Raw genomic sequence first — 15,501 nt, 5'->3', positions numbered from 1 at the left:
TTCCTCTGACAGCTTCGTTACAGTTCAGCCACGGTGTATATATATATATATATATATATATATATATATATATATATATATATATATATATATATATATATATATACATATATATATATACACACACACACTCGATTTTGTGGAACCCCCTCTCAATGTACGGTTTCACGAGAGGTTCAGCTAGAAATGCCGCGCCGCTGTTTCGTGGCCGCCCAAGATTCGGTGATAAGGATAGCAGTGCCGCACGCCAGTTCTTTTCCACCAAGCTCGTGTCGCGTCCTTACCCTCCATCTGCTTTTATTGGACAGCTGACGTCTTGTTTCGCCGACGTCGCCAATTCGTGGTTCGGCGACGTGAGGGATCTGCGGCTCATCGTGAGTGCGCCCGAGTCCTTCATTGGTGTTTTTTTTTACCCATGCACCAATTCCACCAGTCAACGCTTTCTGGTCAGAATGCTGGAGTGAGATTACACCCATTTGACGGCACAGACCTCATTTACCCACATGTAATCTCCGGTAAAAACCAAGGAGCCAATACGGCGGACTAAATGTAGTTAGGCTTAAAAAAATAAGTAATAGTGTGGAGAACAGCTCCGGAATTCACAAGCACTGCGCCTATTTGATAGGACAATTTCCGGAAGCTCGAACTCGTGACGTCTGGCCAGTTCTCTAACTGCTAGTGCAATCAAAAGGAACAAGCCAACTGGTAAGTGGCGACACTTGTGATGCTAATCTTCTCGTAGGAGAAAAACAGAACAAAGAACAAAACAAAACAAAGGTACCGAGTACTTTGCTTGCTGTCATGGTCGTGCTCGTCGGTCATCTGTCATCTAGAAAGGAACTGCTATGACGCAGTAGTTGACAACTCTTCCATTGTAGAAAAGCAAAAATAGATAGATAGATAGATAGATAGATAGATAGATAGATAGATAGATAGATAGATAGATAGATAGATAGATAGATAGATAGATAGATAGATAGATAGATAGACAGACAGACAGACAGACAGACAGACAGACAGACAGACAGACAGACAGACAGACAGACAGACAGACAGACAGACAGACAGACAGACAGACAGACAGACAGACAGACAGACAGACAGACAGATAGATAGATAGATAGATAGATAGATAGATAGATAGATAGATAGATAGATAGATAGATAGATAGATAGATAGATAGATAGATAGATAGATAGATAGATAGATAGATAGATAGATAGATAGATAGATAGATAGATAGAAAAGTGACACAGTCAAGATAGACAGGTAAGAAATGAAGCAGCCAATCACACAATACTATTGTCCATGGGTCCCGTGTGCCACTTAATCGACGTCACCTCCGGCGCGATGGCTTCACGGCAGCTTCGCGGCAGCGTCTCAATAGGCGGTAACAACCGAAGAATTACAAAGAAGCTCCACCGTAAAAAACGTAGTTCATCTGCTCTTCATCTCTGAAAGAGAGCTGAACCAGCTGGAGTCCGCTCGCAGTTTATTTACTTTGGTCGGCTAATGTAAATGCTAGGCTAATTAGAAAAAAGAAAGCTAGTCGTTTCAAGTTAAAAAATAACTTCGACTGAGCAGTGACATTACGATGCCCTATAAAATATATCTAATATTAGGATACCTAATAAAATATATCGCGCCTGTTGTCAAGACAACGACAGCGCTTGCGTGTGGTACCAAACAGCCGTGAATGTGAGACACACGCGCTCACAAACGGCGTCTGAAAACGCCAGGAAAATGCTGTCTTCAGAGGGTTCTGCGTCATCAGAATCAACGGCGACACCCTCCAAAAATGCAAGAAAGTGCCACGAAACACCACTAACATGAACGTTGTCTCCGATTCGGAGACATGCCAACGATGGCGCCTTACTTCTGCTGCCCGCAAGGGTTGCTTCTCCTCTGCTCCCCGCTACGAGGCTGAGGCCGCACTGACGGAACGATGCTCGGCGCAGACGCATCGCGTTCCCGTCCCTGTGCGAGCCTCCGCAACCTTGGTATCTTAGGAATAAGCTTGCTTCCGGCTAACCTATGTGAAGAAAATTAAAAATTAAATTAAATTAGGGGGCTTTACGTGCCAAAGCCATGATCTGGGCCGCTATTTTGTAGCGATGCCTTATGCCTTATTCTATGCTATTCTTATCATCCACCACACACGGCCGCCTGATCCCGTTGATAATGTGGCAGACCGTCGCTCTGACCACTGGCCAAGCGCGAAAAGCCTGAAAAAGCATAGAATCGGAAAAGGCATCGCTATAAAATACCGGCCCTGATTATGAGGCACGCCGTAGCGGGGGAGGGTCTTCAGATTACCTGGGGTTCTTTAACGTGCACCTAAATATATCTACGCTGGTGTTTTCGCATTTAGCCCCCATCGACATGTGGCCGTCCTGGCCGGGATTCGATCCCGCGACCTCGTTCTTAGCAGCCCAACACCATGGCCACTAAGCAACCACGGCGGTTGTGAAGAACATGAGGAGCGCCCGTTTCGCATTCGCTGCTGTTATACTCCTATGCCCTTTTATTACGACAGCAATTATATGGACACCCCACGCACATTTCTACCGTCGCCGTCGCCGTGCGGTTCCGTATGCGTGAACGCGCGTGAGGGTGAGCTGGTGAACGCCGCTCAGATGCGTGCCCTCTCCCAAAAGCCTCTCCTGTGGCGCGCGAGGCAGTGGGGTCAGGCGAAGGAGGAGGGGCGTTCTTTTCCGGCGGCTGCCAGGGTGCCTTGATGTCCTCCTCTCCCGCCGTTTCGTACAGAGTGGAGACAACCACGGCTTCTACTACGGCGTTGGCCACGCGAATCGCAGACGCTGTAGCAGACGCCTTTGTCAGACGCCGTAAGGGCGCGTTGCCATCGCTCGTGTGTCTTGAAAGCGGTCTGCGACGTGGCTAAAGTGCGCGCCCACGAGGGAATCATCTTCAAAGCGATCTGCGATGTTTGCAGAGTGCGCATAGTGTCGGTAGCTTCGTATGCGCTGTGCTTTCGACGTTTCGTTCGCGTTGAAACGACAGGTGCACGGAGGTCAATTGGCTCGCGGCTGCTGCAGCGATTCCTAACTCTAGCATTTTTAGAGACTGTTTCCTCTGTCATAGAGCGATATGCATTCATGTTTACCTGTGTGCGCGTGACACCGTGCTGGTTAATTTAGTTAAAACTCGTTGACGGCCTAGTTGGTTTGAATCCACAGTAAAATGTGCAAGCGAGACTTAAGAAGAGCGTAGAAAGAAGCAGGCACACGAAGACAGCGCTGTCTCCGTGTGTCTGTTTTTATCTACGTCCTCATTGATTCACGCTTACACATTCTATCATTGTTAATTTAGTTAGTAAGAGAATGTTTACAATTTTTCACAGTCGATAAAACTACTATCTTCAATGCGTACAGCTATCTACTAATTTGCTATTGTAGTCGGTGCTTCGCCTTTCGGGCGGAATTGCGAATTTTTTACTTCGCTGCGTTCTGCCCGTTGCAACGATGTAGGAAGCCGATTCAGTGCGCAACTTATTTGTGGTAAGCCATTTGCCTTAGTCTACTTTTGTGCGCATCTAATCCACCGTGTATTTGCACATATTGACAATTAACGCACAAGGATTTCCTAGCAGAGATAAGCAGAGAGAAATGATTAATTTTTGCCGTGAGAAAAAAAACTAGGCCTCTTCTTTCTTCAGTAGCGTAGCAAGAAACAAGCAGTAAGTTAAAAGGTATTGTGATGAATTTTCTGTAAAAGCATAATTTTCATACAGCCCCGGGCGATGTCGTCGTGTAGAAGTTGTTTTTCGTAGGGTGCTTCCGCAAAGAAGTCACCGCTTATTTGATTCGGAAGGTCGTGTAATAGCTTTTGATTTTTTCTGGGGCGAGAGGAAAGTTCTGGCATTGAATGCTTATGGGCCCGCCGTACGTTCAAACCGCAGTAGCTTCTTTGCAAGACTCTCCCCATTTTTGTTATACAACCACCTATTCTACATGGTTGGCGATACTAACTGTGTACTCGGCCCCATACGTGACTTCCGAGGGGCAAGGCAAAATGCGTCCAATGCGCATGCAGCTGAATTATCTCGTAGAGTGAAAGAATACAATTTATCAGATGCCTAGGTATATATGCACAGTGGAAGTTTTGGGGCCACATGACAGCAAAGGCAATCGCAATGTCGTCTAGCTCAAATGTATTTCCCCCCTGAATTAACATCGCAATTTGTCCAGTGCAGCATCCTCGGTCTCCCCGCAGACACGGGACACATTATGCATGTGGGACATTATGCATCTAAATTATTTTTGGAACCGACAATGGTGTCTAAACCGACAAATCGAAGTATTATTTACAAAGCTGCGTCGCCATATTCCGCCACTTTTACTTGTGCAGACGTGGTCTGGCGGTATCCCTGTTACGCTAACTCTGCGATGAGACGAAATCAATCAATCACTTTTTACTATCGTGCCGGCGGTTTTTTACTAATAGAAAACGATCTTTAGAAGTTCCGCGTCGGAATTTAAGACTACCTCTATGCAGTACTGTTCAACTCTCACTAGGTGCAATGGTATTAGGATACAGTCACAGGAAGGATTGCCAAGCCATGTATAATTACCTCTGTGACGCAAAAATATTGCCTTATTAATATTTATGATTTCCATGACCGATTTATTTCTCCTCAATAAGTTATTAGTTTAGAAAATTGAAATAATTAAAACACAAGTTCACAGTAATATTATTATGAACATAATTATTTAAAATGTAACTTACTCATTCTTTTCGTCTACCCCTTACGTATATTTAATATTCAGTTCATGTTACCATTGCAGCCTATGCAAGGCTCCCTATCTTATTATACACTATTTTATTTCATTTATTATCAGTTTATTTCTTATCTTCGACTTTTCATTAATTTTTATTGTTTTTTATCATATTACCACCCGGATCGTGGCCTTTACCCCTCAGTGGGTTGGCGCCATTAAATAAATCATCATCATCATCAATTACGGTTGCCGTAATCCCCCATAGTGGTCACGTGTATCTACACCTGGCCGTAAGACTGAAATTTCTGAGCGAGGACCATGAACCATACAGACCCGACACCCCATCCGGAACCTGCTCCGGAAACGATACCCGAGATCGTGCTGCTGCCTAAGCAGGATTCCGCTGCCATCCTCGCCAGTGGTGGAGTTCCACCCAAGAAGGAACATCAAGGCGTCGGTCAGGCGCTCCAGGTGAGACCGAGTGCCGCAAGGGAGATGGTGCAATTGGAATGGCGATTTTCAAGGCACTTTAGGGCGTCCTTCTGTCCAGTGCGGAAGCACATAGGCCTTTGTTGCAAGCGCTCCTCCAAAGAGTAGTCGCGTCCTACTTTTATTTCTTTACTTAACCGTAAAGCGAACATTTCTTTTCAAAGCCTCTCGGCCTTTTGTCATTGCGGCTTACAGGTGCCCTGGTTGCTACAAGATAACTCAGTGATAAAGCAAATGACACCTAAATATCCCCACTGCAACAAATATACATCATCATGAGCACAATTCCTTTAATGAAGGAAACCTTTCTTTGCCTATTTTGCTACGATCTAGCACTAGGCGCATCTGCTTGCTCGGCCTTCCGCCGAGTAAATTGCAGTATACTATTGCGTGTTCGACCTGAAAGATGGGGCCGCTTTAGTTGGTGTGCCGACGATACATGTAGTCTCAGAGCAAAGGGGGTCATTCCAGAGCGACAGTGAAATGCGTGGTCACGTAGGTCACGTGGCGCGTAACCGCATCTTGCAGTCTTCACTAGCAGGCAGATAATCAGTAAGGCGCAAAATGGTGTGCACGAAAATGGACAGCCACTTAAGTATCCTTACTTGATTTGAATGCGAAAGCATGACTTCTCTAAGGTATCACCTTACATTAAAGCTCTACCTAATTTGTAGCAAGTTTAGTCCACCTTAACCCATATTAATTCAATTTAACCCACCTTCATTCAATTTTGCGAGTGGTCCAGGTCGGTTTTTGGGGTGTGGACCAGGGCGTGGGATGCACGCTATGGCATTTCGCAGTGCGAGCCACAGCAGGTCCAACGCCGGGAGCGGGACGCCACCACTTGATCACGTGGCTTTCGGTGCCATCGGATGTTAACGCCGGACGGACGCCCGGTTTTAATGCGATAGCGTTAAGGTCCCCGTGTCGAGGAAAATACGGCGTCAGCGTCCGGCGTCGTTTCGGCAAAAAGATTTCGAAACTACCCATACCCAGGCCCTCCATGTGGCGCAAGGATTTGGTGAAATAATTGAATTTCTCAAACTAAAATACGTGAAATAATGGTAAACTACGACTTACACACCATCTGCAGACATGATAGCGTCGGATAGCAATTTAGCTATACAAGAAAACATAATTATATCAGACAGAAACTCAATGAAACACATTTTTAACATTTCTACCATTCATAGACCGGCCACGGCGTCCGCCAAGTGCGCGCGCCGACGTGCGGATATCTTGGAGGCCACGGAGCGGCGCGCCCGGTTCCTTGCAATACCTCCAGCTGGCACTCGCCTCCACCGTATTGTGGCCCACGCAAGAGTCTGCGTTTCTACCAGAAAGGCCGCCTTGGTGCATAGCGTTCGCGGTTAGCGATTCCTGGTAAACATTACGGTTACATGCGCTCCAGTTGCCGGGAAGCGTGAGAAGCAGTCAGGGATAAAAAAAAATTAAATTATGTGGTTTTACGCGCCAAAACCACTTTCTGATTATGAGTCACGCCGTAGTGGGAGACTCCGCAAATTTTCACCACCTGGGGTTCTTTAACGTGCACCTAAATCTAAGTACACGGGTGTTTTCGCATGTCGCCCCCATCGAAATGCGGCCGCCGTGGCCGGGATTCGATCCCGCGACCTCGTGCTCAGCAGCCCAACACCATAGCCAAGCAGTCAGGGAACTTTGAATGCTATCGCGTTACACTCTTAAAGGCGAAGCTTAAGAGCCCTCCACATTTATTTCCCTTCGTGGGGCATACAAGGCTTTCGCTTTAACATAATCAATTACACGGCATTACACTTCACGAAAGCTTTGCTTCTCAGATTCCAACATGTGGATTGGATCAGCATAATTTTTTCAGCGTAGAATCACAGAAATGTCGTTGCTCAAGAGGAAACGCAACGCAGATTTTAGGAACCCGTTCTAATACCTATATTTAACAAATCATCAACAACTTTGCGCACAAAACAAAATTAATACTGGTTGTTAATCTACCGCTAGTGATTCTGTGACCTTGCTAAACTAAATGTTCCAGACTTGCGTGTGCAACATATAAGCACGTATTTTTGTTACTGTCGTCTGGTGTTTTCAATTGTGAGTGCGCAAGCCTTTTGCATTCGTTATAATAAACGCCTGGTTCTGCAGCCTTTCGCTATTCTGTGGTTTTGAGTTAAGCTGGCACAAACCAGGCGCTGAATGCGCCGTTGTCAGGTTTTAAAAAAGCATGCGCGGAGAGCGGAGGCGACCCTAGTGTCGATGACGCGGTCTTAAAGAGGACAGGTCGACATATTTCTGGCTGCTCTCACTAAGCCCATTGTCAAAGTAAACAGATCTAAATATTAGTGTGATTTCCACCGATCTGTTGTTCAGTATACGAAGACCTACAGAGAATCTTCTGGATTGCCCCAGTGCCTCGATACAACTGTTGTGGCGAGTGCGAACGATTCTTTAGCAAAAGCGAACAGAGTGAGAGGATAAGCTATGCTTGTACTAGTAAATAAACTAGCGCCGCATTTATGAGAGGGGATTACGGCAATTTACCCGCGTATATCCTCGTATTTTTTTTTTTAAATTATGGGGTATTACGTGCAAAAACCACGATCTGATTATGGGGCACGCCGTAGCTGGGGACTCCGGAAATTTGGACCACCTGGGCTTAAACGTGCACCTAAATCTAAGTACACGGGTGTTTTCGCATTTCGACCCCATCGAAATGTGGCCGCCGTGACCGGGATTCGATGCCGTGACCTAGTGCTTAGCAGCTCGACACCCTAACCACTGAGCAACCTCGACGAGTCCCTCGTGTTTTCTGAGCTTCCTGGCTTGGTCTAGAAATGCACCTCACAATGCAAGCGAGCGCTCGGAAGAAACAAGTTCACTGTGGTTTAAAGCCACCTTTCACAACCTCGCAATATTAACAGCTTGAAAGTTTCGGGAACTGAATGATACCAGTGCTTCTGCGAGTAAGTTAGTGCTAATAATGCATAGTTTTCTTTATACTACTAATTGTTTCGCTCGAAATGAAATTCATGTGATAAAGTGAGTGCTGCAGATCTATATACGAGCGACTTTATCATCATCAAAAAGATGTTATGAAGTCATTTCTAGTTTTCTTCACTGAAATGTAAGTAAACTGGTTCTTCGACACTGTATGGTTGTGACGGTGACTCCTTGCTTACTTACGAACTAAAATGTGATATAATATAGTCTCCTTCACATGAAGCGTACATATGCTTACCTTAGACGCAGGGCCCGCTGCCAGATACTGAAAATTGTAACCTGCTAGCCTATTACACTGCACTCTAAGAAAAGTTTACACCCTTTCAGTCGTATCTTGCCACACAGCAATAAACGTCATCTGTCTTGTCCCCAGTTCCTTTTTTTAACGCCGCGACTCCGGTACTTCAGTAACGAACGGCATACGCGTTATCAGCATGACAAGCATCCCTGACAGGAAAGTAGTGGGCGCGGCGTTTTCAAAAAAGGAAGCGCAAGCAAGGCAGATTATAATTATCGTTGTGTGACAGATATACGCCCCAAAGGAGTGTACCTTCGTCCGAGAGCGTACGTTTTTTCCTACATGTATAACACACGGAGACAAATTGTTCTCGCCTTAGTTTCAATATATGCGAACACTGACTAACTTGCTCCTGTTTTGTGGCGTCACGTTGTTATGCATTCCAATAGATTCTACGCTTGATTTTTCTGACATCTTATCGCATTTCGCCTCCTACAGTACAGACAAGAACGGGTTCTGGACTTAACGACAATAATCAACCGGTCTGAAAGTAGTGGACATTTCCACGAGCATACCGGTTCGCTGTAGACGAGAGTTCTCGTTAAACCATGACCAATGAACACCCTACCAAGGAGCTGTTATGGGGGAGGGAGAGTGAAGTCGACAGTAGGAGCTGTGCGGACACCTGCTAAGTAACGGCGAAACTATCAAAAGTTCTTACAGTCAGCACTTGTAGGCAACGTGCAAGAAAGACTGCGGCACCGCAGCTGGTGTTTGTGTCACGTTCACTTGTTCCACGCCAAGCGTACGCCTAACCAATTCTGCGGCAGAACAGGGGCCCTTCTCGGATCGTCCTCCTCCCAAGAAACTACCCGTCCCAACGCTCTTAGCTTCGTTGACCGGCGTAACTGGGGAACCGGCGTATTCAGAGTGGAATGGCTAGTGACTACTCAATATTCTAGCGACAAAAACAAAGAAGCCTGATTGTGAGTATTTCTACTGAGAATGCTGACATGTCTATAGTGAGTTCTGGGTGTTATTGTGTCAGTGTCTTATAGTACAAAGAAAAGCGCTTTCCGAAGTCTTCGACAGTGAAATGGTCTCGTAAGGGGCCACCTCTGTTCGGTATTTCTCATCCACGCCGGCCTTATGCGATCGCGGCTCCACAAAGGGTCTACTTGGAATGTTGTTCATCTATTTTTTGCATGCAGTGTTGGCACCGTCTAATTCACGCCGTACATTTCCCAACTCGTAACAGCAGCTTGATTGCGCTGCTTGAAATTGTCACTGATGGCGCAGACAGCATGAAACGAGTTCGCAACCATTACTACAACGACATCATCACATGGTATCAGCTAGAAACACAAACCCTGGCGACAAAAATATGAACGCTGTTGCTACTTTAAGTTATCTGTAGACGTGTTCAAAATGGGTTCTCGTCATAGCATATTTGACATGATTTTTTTTTCAATTCATCGTAAAGTCAAGAGGAGGCAGTGACTAACGGACCATAGTTTGACAGAGGGCACTGCCCGTTAGGCAGCTTTGTATCCGCATAAATCATACAACATCTCGTTTAGCAGTCATTATTACGAATCTAAAAAAAAAAATGCGGTTTTAACAAATTGCATTTAGAGCATATACGTAGCATGCAAGGATCACTTTCGCATGCCAAGAAACTTTCGCTGAAATCGCAGTATTGTCGGTGAGTGCTCTCTACCGACGCTTTCCCATTGTGCGCAGAGCTCCGCTCTCCAAACGACCCCGGTGGCCGGCGACCTGCCGCCGCGCCGCTTCCTCTCACTGACGGGAGCCACTGCGGCCATGCTGGCGTTCACCTTCCTGGTCGTGGTGGTGTACGCCTTCACGCGACCATCGCCGCTGCACCAGAATGCCGACTGCGACACGGACGATTGCATGCAGCACGCATTCCTGCTGTCGGCCACGCTGAACCGCAGCCTCGACCCGTGCGAGGACTTCGGCGCGTTCGTCTGCAGCGCCTGGCTCACTAGCTCGGCGCACTCACGGAGCCTCCAGGAGGACCTCTGGTACAGGTCCGTGCGCCAACTCGACCCATTGTGACGCAAAGCAGCTATGCATCTTGACTAATTGAACTTAGCGCCTGGAAACTATATCCGGCAATGATAATCGAACCCGCGACTTCGTGTTCAGCAGCAGGCCATGGCTAATCATGTGTGTGTGTATGTGTGTGCGTGTGTGCGCGCGTGGCGTGTAGCCATGCACAAATGGAACGCTAACAAGAAATTTCAAACTAGAAGATCATTCGTAAGTATAATAACCGAGAGCGTGGACTCGCAGCGCTAGTTTTATACTGCCGCCGAAGATAGCATAGACCTCACATTATTGTTTTCTATCTTTATTTTATTTCCAAAACTCCACTCCTGTAATATAGTCCTACCAAAGAGCAGACAGTATTAATAAATAAATAAATAAATAAATGAGTAAATAAACAAATAAATAAATTTTAGCATACGAGTCGAAGTGATGACCACCCGCAGAGGTGACTTAACGGCTATGGTGTCGTGCTGCTAAGCACGAGGTCGCGGGATCAAATCCCGGCCGCGTCTCGACGGGGGCGAGATGCAAAAAAGGCCGTGTCCCGTGCACTGGGTGCCCTCAAAGAACGCCAGGTGGTCAAAATTTTCCCGGAGTCCCCCACCATGGCGTGCCTCATGGTCAAATCGTGGCTTTGGCACGTCAAACCCCAAAAGTCAATTCAATTCGAAGTGATGTCGATATTGGACATGCTGGCGGAAGCAGAAACGAAAGACCGCGTTCTAATTAGCCCTAGCTTGTTCGTATTTCAATTCTCCATAAGAGTACGTGCGCAAGCACATCAAGGCGTGGGCCTGTGCCTCTTATCTAATCACGTATTTTCTCAAATTTTTTGGCACACCACGCGCGCTCAGTCGCAATGTGTTCAAGCCTCGCTTGTTCTAAAAAAGTCAATGTTCCTAGCCTTTGAACTGCCTTTTGAGTACAGACCCAGTGTTCGTGTTCATAGAGCATTTCTTACACTGTTTGCAGGCAATGTTGGCCAACATGTTGCCCCGTGTGATGACGCTCTTAGTGGACGTCTCCTATGAAATATCTGTCGTCTCATTGTGCTTTTTTCTGCTTACCGAAATCTCAGTACTCGGTGGGCTCTGCATTTCACCCTTACATAAGTGCCAATGGGTAACAACAAATCTGTGCAGTTGTGCGCAGCAGCAAAACGGCACAGCCGTTGGTGCACACTGTATGATAGTCTAATGTTCCAATAGCACCGGCCTCACGACCACGACCTTCATCTGCACGTGCAGGTGGACGAAGCAAACGGCGCTGGAGCTGGAGAGGCTACGGCTCTACCCGGATGCACGGCCGATCGTCAAGGCAGCCGGCCTGCTGCAGCGATGTCTCGACATGGATGCGGATGCAAGCCACGAGAACACGCTATTCTTGCGCCACTTCTTCAGCCAGAGGAATCTGGGCGCCGTACCAGGTGGAGTGCCCAACGAAGGGGTGCACGCCCTGGACGTGCTCCTGGACCTGGCTATCAACTGGCGCATGCCCTTGTGGTTCTCCGTAGCTGTACTCAAAGCAGGCGGAAACGGCTCACTGGGCGTGCTTCTAGACTATGGCCGATACGACGCCTACTGGGTCAATCGAGAACCGACCCAGGTCGACGACAACAGCGAAGACGCCACCATGGACAACTTTATACTAAAGGTCAGCGCCTCAACCGAACTCATGTACACTGTAGGGCAAAGGGCGCACACACGGCGACAGAAAAGGTGGGTACATGACACTGCTTCAACCACTGCCTCCGTGCCCGGTTATGATGCGCAGCCTGGTGCACTCGAAGAAAGAGAGCGTCCTCCCCCACACCTTGTATGCTCCAGCTTGTCGCTGAAATCAAAACTTTTGAGGCCTGAGTTCTAGCGATAGGCTCGAGTACACAGGGAGGCCATCTTCCTTCGAGCGCATCAAGCTGCGCATCGAAACCGGGCACAGGCGCAGTGGTTGGAGTATCACCATGTGCCTGTATTTTTTGTCGCCCTGTGCGCGCCCAAAGTAATGGAACTGTACGGCGGCTTTGTCACTTTGTTGTATCTAACGCACTTGATGCCGCACCAACTAACCCACAGTCCATTCTTTTGACCCCACCCAACCATCGGTCTGCTTATCGCACCGCCTTATATTTTGCACGTGATCTTGCGCTATATGTTCTTTTGGGACCCCTATGGTAAAGGCAAAACTTACCACAGGAGTATAGCGTCAATGCCAGACTTGCACCTTGTACTCCGCAGCACACTGTCCTATGAAAGATTAGGAACAGCTTCCCTTAAGGCGCGTTCACTGGGCCCCATCTGAAACTATATAACTGTGTACTTTCTACGCGCTCAATGACGCACAGTGTCCTCGTAAAAGAAAGTAAAGAAAAAGCAATAAGGAAAAGAAAAATGTAAGAGAAAGCTCCTGCTTGAGCGGGTGTTCGCGAGGCGACGCTTACCTAGAGTCCGTATTCTCATAACTTTCTTGGCATAAATAGCACCACCTGTCTGTTGACCTCATTGGCGCAGCGATAGTCCGTTTACGCTGACCGCTATCATGACTCGGGACCGTTTTCCGTGACTTAACTCAGGCAAATAACACAAATAAATTATTATGGCCCCTGAGAATGGTACTGTAAGTAATACAGTATGAGAATGGTACTGTAAAAAATACGCTATACAATATGGCTGTAAAAATTCAGGAACACACCTGGTCAGGCGCCAATATAACACAATACGGGAGTCGCGCTTCATTCCAGCCCTGCACGTCACGGGATCTCCATTTTGGAGAGTTACGTTCGCGCTTTTAAAGCGAAGCTTTCTTTGCCTCTTTCTTCGACTTTCCGCTGCTGCTGCTGCTGTGGTCCTGCATTCCACCAACGCCGACCACGTTGGGAAATAGTTGAGACGTGGCCATGTCACAAAAACATAAAATGCAGGTGCAGTCGGTGTTTTGTTTCATGACATTTGTTTCTGAGCTGTCATTCTCAAAATTCCAAGGAATAACTTTGTAAAGAATGTAAGACAAGATATGTGCCACGTGGAGGGCCTGAGCGAGAATGATTATTCGCCAAGCTACGCCCGCGGCGTTGACAACGGATTTTCTGCGACACGGGGCCCTTAATGATATCGCATTAGTACATGCCAGGAGTGTGGCACAAAGGAAAGACGACCCGAGAAGCTCGTGTCAATATTTACGCCGCGTAGCATGTGCACAATGCCATCTTGACGCCGTATAACTATAGGCGTGACCCCCACACAAATGCAGTGCAGGCGCTGCCGCGCTTGTCCCCGAGCTCACCCATAACAGCAACGACAGTAGTGGGATGGGACAAGGAGAATGTTAACGAGAGAATAGAGAGAGAGAGAGAGAGAGGGATGCAGTTTTGTCAGCTACAAAGCTACAACCCAGAATGGCGCCGAAGTGTGCCCTTAGTGTCGAGAAGACGAAGGCTTGCATAAAGCGTCCAGCGGAGCAGGCAAGGTAACATTTCACATCACGTCACGTCTGTCGTATGCCGTCAATATATCACCGCCATATGACGTCAATGAACGCAATCAGCAAACAAAGCTTCGCTTACATCGATTCCCACAGTGCGTGGTATCTGCATATTCACTATTGTACGCGTCAACGGGTATTGCCGTGCACTGAGCGTAACTCGTCTACCCATTTCTCTCGTCACTGTTGCAGACTCTCCGGGACTTGTCGGACATCCGGCTGCAGTTTAAGCCGAAGGCGATCCAGATCATGAACATAACTAGGCTGACGCCGAGCTGGAGCAGCGACCTTTGGTTAAAGTTCCTCAATAAACACCTGGCGCCAGCCTTTACGGTGGTCATGCAAGACCACATACTGCTCACTGACAGCAACATGCTCGAAATAATCGGTGGGATAAGCGTGCAATATGACAACGCCGCAGTGCTGCAACACATTGCTCGAGTATTGAACAAAATATTCTCGAACCTTGTCAGCAACAGAACGCCGCACTTCTACGATCCAGACGAGGCCTACCCCGCGTTGCCGGAGAACTTTACACTTGTTTGCCATCTCCAAGTAGAAGACTTGTTCAAACCTGTCCTCGCCGTGAACTACGTTGTCGCGAAGAAGCTCGTCGTTCACCGTGCAACGGTGGACGCAATTTTGCAGAACGTTATCCAGACTACCATAGACATGTTAGCAGAGACTAAGTGGATACGAGAAGAGACCAAGAAAAGCATGCTGCAACAGGTGAAGGCATTAACAATTAATGTGCTGCCCGACCAACAGTTCATGATTGACAAGACGCTCTCAGACCTCTATCGTAACTTTCCGGGTTCTCGAGACATTTACGCTCGCGACATGATCGAGTCACTAACCGTCATTCGCCGACACCTAGGCACAGACTTATACACCGACCTCACGTCAACTCCGCACGGTGGTCGTGACCCGTACCTGTTGTACAACGTGTTCAACAACTCCTTCATGGTCGCAGTTGGGGCGCTGTCGGCGCCACTCTTTTACCCGGAAGGAACGACAGCCATGAACTACGGTGGACTCGGCGCAGCGTTCGCTAGCGTTCTGCTCAGAGCCATCGATGGCGGTCACGCCACTGTCGGCCCAAACGGGTGGACGCTGAATAAGGCGGAATCGATGTACGTAACGGCCCCCTGCGTGGACATGAGCTTTGAGGGCTTTTATCCCAGTCTTCCATCTTTAGAGGTAACGCACAGATCCTACCTCGACGCTCTCAAGAAGACGGGCCGATCCGCGGACGAGAAGCTGGCATCGCTCGGAGAGTTTACCGCGGAGCAAGTGTTCTTTCTAACCTTCTGCCAGCGCACGTGCAGGCAGTTCGACGGCGTGAAGACCTCGAGCGAGTGCAACGTTGCCGTGCGAAATTTCGCGCCCTTTATCAAGGCCTTCAGCTGTCGGCGTGGCTCGAACATGAACCCTAATGCCAAGTGTGCTTTTTTCACGTGATGCCGAAGTCGAGCCATTCGCTC

The 15,501-nt window shown here is 47.7% G+C and overlaps 1 protein-coding gene across 4 annotated transcripts in view; it reads right to left on the bottom strand.

Moving 5' to 3' along the window:
• Window positions 1-15,501, bottom strand: part of Dgk (diacyl glycerol kinase 1) — a 563,049-nt gene that overhangs the window by 129,288 nt on the left and 418,260 nt on the right. The window lies entirely within an intron of this gene.

This window comes from Dermacentor andersoni, chromosome 5 (genome assembly GCF_023375885.2).
Source record: "Dermacentor andersoni chromosome 5, qqDerAnde1_hic_scaffold, whole genome shotgun sequence".
Classification (NCBI taxonomy): Eukaryota; Metazoa; Arthropoda; class Arachnida; order Ixodida; family Ixodidae; genus Dermacentor; species Dermacentor andersoni.
The sequence above is the reverse complement of the archived record's forward strand: the minus strand, read 5'-3'. Positions and strand labels throughout refer to the sequence as shown.